At 39.4% G+C, this 7,576-nt stretch overlaps 1 protein-coding gene across 2 annotated transcripts in view; it reads right to left on the minus strand.

The window, feature by feature from the left end:
* LOC121736009 (fibroblast growth factor 10) overlaps positions 1–7,259 on the minus strand; it is a 178,538-nt gene extending 171,279 nt beyond the window's left edge. For both annotated transcript variants that reach the window (XM_042127033.1, XM_042127031.1), the window contains exon 1: positions 6,622–7,259. The gene's annotated coding sequence lies outside the window, so the exon portion shown is untranslated. The remainder of the gene's footprint in view (positions 1–6,621) is intronic.
* Between the last annotated feature and the right edge of the window lie 317 nt (positions 7,260–7,576).

Consider the following 7,576-nt stretch of genomic DNA (forward strand, 5'->3'; position numbering starts at 1 on the left):
ATACAAGCATTACGTAATGTTTATTCAAAAAGTTCTAAAATCCAAAAAACAATATAATCTCTAGAATATTCCCACAGGTGGCGCTATAGGTGACAACACCAATATTTGCTCAGTGATACAAGTCCAAGATTTAAATCTTACATTATCAGCAGCGCATCACGATTCCGACCGTAATACGGGTATTTAGAGGTTATTTTCGCGTAAATAGTTTTTCAATGTTGCCCACCGTACTTCCGCTTACATTTCACAGATAATAAAACAGGGCAATAGATAAGAGGAGGGTTATCGTGCATGCTTTATTCGTTTATCGTGATTCGTGATCAAATCAGTGCTACATTGATAGAGCAGTAGGTGTAAGAGGTGCCGACAAATGTTACAACTAGCAAATAGGGCAGTTACACCACGCAGACACTGACTGGCCACGGCGGATTCGCCTTCTACTTGAACAGATTCAAGCTGAAGGAGGATCGGACGTCGTGTCTGTGTCAGCCCGGAGTCGAGAAGACGGTTCCTCACCTGCTACTCGAGTGTCCAATTTTTGCTAGCAATAGATACGATATTGAACAAAAATTGGGCACATCGATAACGGGTGAGAATCTGCCATCCATCCTGGGGGGGAAAAAACAGGACATCTTCCTAGCTTTTTGCAGGACTATCATGGGTGTAGTTTATAAGAAGAATAGCAATATTATAATCTGTGATACTAATTAGGTTCTATTGATAGGTTAACAGCTGTGATATTAGGATAGTTTTGTATCGTGCCACTGTTTTATTGAGTTTTTACTATTGACATTGTAATTAATTTTAGAAATTTTATTTGTAATTAAGTATTAATTTGAATATTGTAATATAATTGGCTATTTTAAATTATTCAAAGTAGGTCGTGAACAGGAAATGTATTTGGGAAAAATTGTATTATGTGAATTAACGAGCCCTGATATTGTTAGGCGGAGGAACTTAAATAAAAAAAAACTACAAAATAGGGAATATTACGCAAAAGAGCAGGCGCATCTAGCACAATACAGTAAATAATCCGACCAAAACCCGATATGTTGCACGTGATCTTTACCATAACTACCGTAAGGTACTAATTATATATTCTGTGCCATAACTAAGAACAACAGTATTTTTTATTTTTATGAATTTTCGTGCAAAAGCTTGTATTTGGGACTCGGGTAGAGAAAGTAAAAAATCGGCAACGACTAATTATTTTTATCGCAAATTATTATTTTTAAGTATGTGATCCTTGACGATGAAATAATGCTCCGGAGTCTTAGCATAGACAAGAGAATCATAGAAGTTCGTTTTTTGAAATTCAAAATTCGTGGTCCGCCATTGTGAAAAGTGTTCGTAAGTATATTAAACTTATTATTTTTAGTTACTTTTCAGCGAGGTCGTTGTTTCAGAAACATGTCTGAATATATGTCTGGGTATTACGTAATCGTGTAAATATTGTACAGATTACAATGCGTTAAACGTGATGTTTGTTTCAGAAAAACACGTCACAACTAACGTGACCATACGTCCCGTTTTTGGACAGGACTATTCGGTACTTTCGGTGTCCCCGCAGACAATATCTGTCAGGTCTGTCTGTCTCCAGGCTTTATCTCAAGAACCGCGTTATCAAGACAGTTGGAATTTTCACAAATTATGTATTTCTATTACCGCTATAACGACAAATACTAAAAACAAAAGAAACTAATTTGTTGTACATGGGACTTTTTAAATATTTATTTAAGGGACAAATACTAAAAACAAAAGAAACTAATTTGTCGTATGGGATTTTTTTATATTTAAGGGGGTCCCATACAACAAACGCGATTTCTTGAAGGATTCTGACCTTTATGTGCGATTCCAACTCGCACTTGGCCGGTTTTTTTTTTCTATACTTAAGTTATGTTTACATAAGAGTCAAGACATAGAGATTTCAATGTGTTCTCTATCTCATTCAGATTACAAGTACATACTGTATAGGTATAGGTACTGAATCTACAGATATCTCTGCGACATATTGTTGTTATATCATATTTTATTATCAACCCAAGAATTTTTATAGAATACAGACACAATAAAAATTTGAAACACTTGTTGATGTTATCTTATAGAATACTAGAATATGACGCCCGAAAGTCCCCGGAGTCGGGACACATAAACACGATACGACGTCGTGTCGTACCACGATGCGGCGTCGTCTCACGATGCGACGTCGCGTCGTGGGAATCTACGACGAGCATCGTAAAAAACTACGCTGCGAAATCGTAACGTGCCACGATACACGGCACGACGTCGCGTCGTAGAAACTCACGATGCGTTCCTGTGGTGCCACAGTTGTTATTAAAAATTCAAAGATTCACTCTCCTCTGTTGGCAAAATAGGAGTCCCTTTTTTTTCAGAGGTCCTTTTGATGGATTTTTCTGTGTTATAAAAGTTGACCAATCGATGATATGGGTAATTCAAAGACAAAGACATGATGAATACTGACAATGAACTTTAATTTCTTAGGTTTAGTCATTGCTGAGAAAAATCGATATCGCTACAGCCAAATTATCAAGGCGTCGCCGCCGTTTTTACCCTTTGGATACGGAACCCTAAAAATTGGAGAAAACTATTCATCTCAGGTGTTACGCGAACGAAGTCGCGGGCATTAGCTATATCCATAATATTATAAATGCGAAAGTGTGTCCGTCTGTTAGCACTTCACGCCCAAACCACTGAACCGAGTTTGCTGAGATTTTGATAGGAGATACTTTGAGTCCCGGGTAAGGACATAGGATACTTTTTATCCCAGAAAAATAAACGAGTTTCGGCGCAACGGAGTTACGGGCGTCATCTTGTATAATCATTTAGGCAAACTATAGGTATGCTAGCGTTCCAAATTCATATGTTATTGTAATCTAGATTTAATACATAGTACCATACAGCGTCGAATGTCAACGAACTATTTATTACAATGTACTTGTAGTCAACATTATGATTTTTACGCATTCGTACCGCGTATGGAATATTTTGGTTTTTTATTAAGTTATAAGATGACGCCCGTCTCCGTTACGCGAAAATTCGTTTATTGTACGGGAACCGTACATTTTTTCCGGGAAGGAATTGGTTTTTTTTTAATTAATTGACCTTGATTTAACTTCTGGCCCTTTAGCCAAGACGTTTTCTTTATCGCTTCTTTTAAATGTAAAACTCCATAGATTTTTATCGGCGACTCTATATATAGAAGCAATAAAGAATTTAACATCTCGGCTAAAGGGCCTGGCCGCCTGGGTCGCCTGACTGCGAAAATGCTTCGTCGCGTCTCTGTGTGAGACAACCCTTAATCCTTATTCTAACTTCACTCAGTAGTTGAGTGATAATAAACAATGTAAACTACAGATCGTGAGTAAAAACTGTGCCATCTACCTAGGTTTCTACTTTAGACTTAAGCCTAGTATCTAAATATACAACTCATACTAAAATATTATGAAAGGTGACTGACAAAGTGATCTATCAATGCACAGCCCAAACCACTGGACGGACCGGGCTGAAATTTGGCATGCAGGTAGATGTTATGACGTAGGCATCCGCTATGAAAGGATTTTGATCTATTCTACCCCCAAGAGGATAAAATAGGGGATGAAAGTTTGTATAAGACTGGCAATTTTAAATCGATCGGGCTGAGACTTTGATAGCTATAATGATTTCTCAGGTTTACGCGAGTATCACTAATTACCTATATTACAAGGTTCAAACACTTACGGATCAACAATCCGTAGTGTACTATAAGAACTATAAGAGCAGTTCGTTCATAGGCAAGTGGCGGATCTACGCAGGAGTAATTTTATAGTGCACAAGTGTGTGCGCAGTACACAAGATCACTCTCTATTCCTTTTACTCTTATAACCCAGACGAACGACCGACACGACTGGCGAGAGATCGGGCGCAGGACCGACTTTTTCCATGCCCATCCGACGCATGGATCATCTTACTTATCAGTTATCAGACAATCAGGTGATCAGCCTGCATTGTCCCAACTCCTAACCAAACTTGGAAATGACATGTTTCCAACGTGGGAATAGAACAGAAGACCTCTGAGTCAAGAGCTACGCTCTAAGACCACGGAGGCGCTCTGGATAGGCGTTCTGAATAGGGTTTTTACCCTTTGGGTACGGAACCCTAAAAAGGGCATAAGTTCCAAAACATATGGTGAAAACATGGTGCCTATCAATACAAACCACAGGACTTCAACAATATGACGTAAACTGTAATACAATATTACAGATAATTTAAAACTTCCGAACGAAACATAATGGAATGTTTCGGAAAGTCGTAAATATTTCGGAGAAATCCAACCACCAGCCAATATTTAACACGCGAATTTCATTATCAACAGCTTGCGAGCTTCGGTTTTACGTGTGGCCATGGCATTGAAAATCTCCGTCAGGTACGCAAAAAATTTCTTACATTAAAAAAAACTGGCAAAAGTTAATGTACTTAATCTCGATAAGAAAAAAAGAAGAATTTCAAATTTTTTACTTCGAACGCTTCCTTATTTTAACATGATTTCAACGGCATCCGAAGTCATCACGATAATTGTGACACCAAGTCATTTCGGAACCAGCGTCAGGTAATTTAAACTGCCGTTTTGGGGACTCCTAAATAATAAGGCCTTATTGAGAAGTCATGTTTTTGTCCCCGTATCGGTTGTACTAATTGGCCTTCCTGTAGTAACAGCGTTAAGCGTCCTATCATCTGTACGGCGAATGGATGGGTGACCGTGGTCGGATTTAACGGATACAAAATGCTTATCACCTAATCACACTAGGGTCTAGAGTCTAGGGCATAGGCCGAGGGTACTATCTCACCACTCTACTCTTTAGGTGCCTGGTCCTTCGAGCCTGGTCTTTCGAGCCTGGTCCTTCGAGCCTAGTCCTTCGAGCCTGGTTTCTGAGTTTTTTGACAGGAGTTTATCTCTTCAAGAGCATTAACGAATGGTCTATTTTACGTTAGCCAATTAAAACGCGCTGGTGAATAGATGACCGACGCGCCGGTGATAGATGAGACGACCTCTGTGGCTCAGTGGTGAGCGCGTTGGTAGCTCAAGCCGGGGGTCGCGGGTTCGAATCCCGCTGACGGAACAAAAAGTTTTCAATGTTCCCGGGTCTGGATGTGTATTAAATATGTGTATGATATAATAAAAATCTTAAATATATGTATAGTATAAAAGTATTAAATATATTTCCGCTGTCTGGTACCTGTAACACAAGTCCTTTAGGTACTTAGCACGGGGCCAGTCTGACGTGGTGTGAAGCGTTCATAGATATTATATTATTATATTATATATTATAATAGATAAACTTCAGTAAAAAAACTCAGAAACCGAGCTAACACTACTTTAAAGCTTAAATCCCAGTGAATGAAACTAATCCCAGTAAAGGTACGGCTATCTGAACGCTGACGATTTTGAGTACATTCACAGCCTTTGGATAGTTGATATCATGTATAAGGACAATCAGGGTCCTACCATCAAGTACACCAAGATGTATTCCTAATACACATTTCAAATGCGTATTATAGATGGATGGACCTCTATGTTGTAGAGATCAGGGAAAAACTTAGGTGCTTCCTAAACTTAGTTGGTAGAGTTCTTTAGTACTTACATAGGCAGAGCCCGGGTTTATTATTCTTTTTTATTTTTGTAATGTGTAATGCGTTCATAATTCAAAAATTTGAACAGAAAAGTACGTGGGGAGTTTTACTAATTATTTTTTTTTAACAAAAGGTTAAACGACAGTTTTGGATACTAATCTACGGTCTACCCATATCCCAGTGTATTATTTTTAAGCTGAAGTCTTTTATTGTGAGCGATGAAATCAAAATTTAAATCAAACGTTTTATTTATTCAATAAAAATGAATATGTAACAGCATTTTACTTCGAATAAATTAGTAATATAGTTAATAGATACGTTAGAATCCCGTTTATTTATTTGACGTTTATACTTTACGTTAAATGCGTTATAAAGCAATATTACGATTATGAATTTTTATGCCAAAATAAAATATAGCCATACCTTATATTTCCTTATATAAAATTATGAGAATTATATGAATTAAGTAATAATTCTCACAAACGCGCCGGACGCGCCTATCAGGGTCAAAAAAATTTAGATATTTCTCCAATATCCATAAAAGGTCTACAGGACAGAGCCTAGTGTTTTAATCAGGTAAATGACTAAATTATCAAACGAATCACGATACATCGACCTCCTTATCCAAATAGATAAATTATGTATGAAATGCTAATTTATTACTTATACAAATAACTTAATAGACTTAAAAGGAAATTATATGCCTATAATAATCACAGGTATGATTAAACATTGCGTTTGCGTGGCCAATGTGAGCCCCGAATCGGGAGCACCTTTTGCTTTGCCGATTCGATTCGATACGAATTAGGCTCAACCGCCTAATTTCATAGAGGACATTCCGAGACAAATATAAATCGAAGTGCGAAACGAAATAGAAATCACATCAGAAACGTCACAGCCAATTGCAGGCTGATTAGTTTCTTATCAGAAACGAATGTCTTTAACCTAAATACTAGGAACGCGAGTGAACGAAAGTCGAAACGAAATACTCACAGATTTGCAGATTGCGGAATTCACTCACTCACTCACTCGAGATTCTTCAAAACCGCGCTCACCGCCGGCTCTCTACCGCCTGGATCGTATCACTCTGCGGTTCGGGTAACTAAAACTCAACACTCGGGTGAAACATCACATGGGGAAGTAATACGAGAAACATTTCCCTGAGATCTGAAAATCACACACTCACTACACTAGCAACGAAACCACAGATCGAGGTGAGTTCACGCACAGTTCAAATATTAACTCGAGTGATTAGCGATCGACCCGCCTACGTATCGGCGCGAAAAATTTCAAATTATCAGATTACCGTCGGCGGCGAGACAAACTTTTCGGCCGCCGGCTTACCGCCGCGTGGAAACGTAACACCGAGGCGAAATTTTCACCGTACAAACACTTTTCCATACGGCCTTCGCTGCATTGTTATGCAACTGCAGAGAGCGTCCAAGATTTTCGCACCGCGAACTTTAAAAATCGCCCGGGGAAATTCTAACCTCAAACGGCGGGTTCTATGGTTTTTTTGCTCGGTGCGGTATGGTCCGGTGGTTTGATCACTTTCGGTCGCCGGAGGTGCGTATCGGGAGTGTTTTGGAGCGCGTGAGGGCGCGCGGCGTGCACGTCCGTCGCCTGCTGTAGCGCGGGACCGACTGACTCGGCTCGCCGAGACGCGCTCAGCCGACTACGCTGGGCTAGATCAAAGCTCCGTGCGCCCGCCCAAATTCTACTTCCTCCTCGGCCCTCGCGATCATGATGATGATGGGAGCATGGCGTTATACAGGGTGTAAAGAAAACTAAGCGTCAATCCCAATTCCAAGCTGTCAGATCACGAACATGACCTAACTCTACAGTCTACATTAAAATTAAAAATACAAGTACAAGGGCCTGTTTCACCACTTCCTGATAAGTGCCGAATAGGCTCTCCACCAATTAACTTGACAGATCAAGTATGGAG

Source organism: Aricia agestis, chromosome 18 (genome assembly GCF_905147365.1).
Source record: "Aricia agestis chromosome 18, ilAriAges1.1, whole genome shotgun sequence".
NCBI lineage: Eukaryota > Metazoa > Arthropoda > Insecta > Lepidoptera > Lycaenidae > Aricia > Aricia agestis.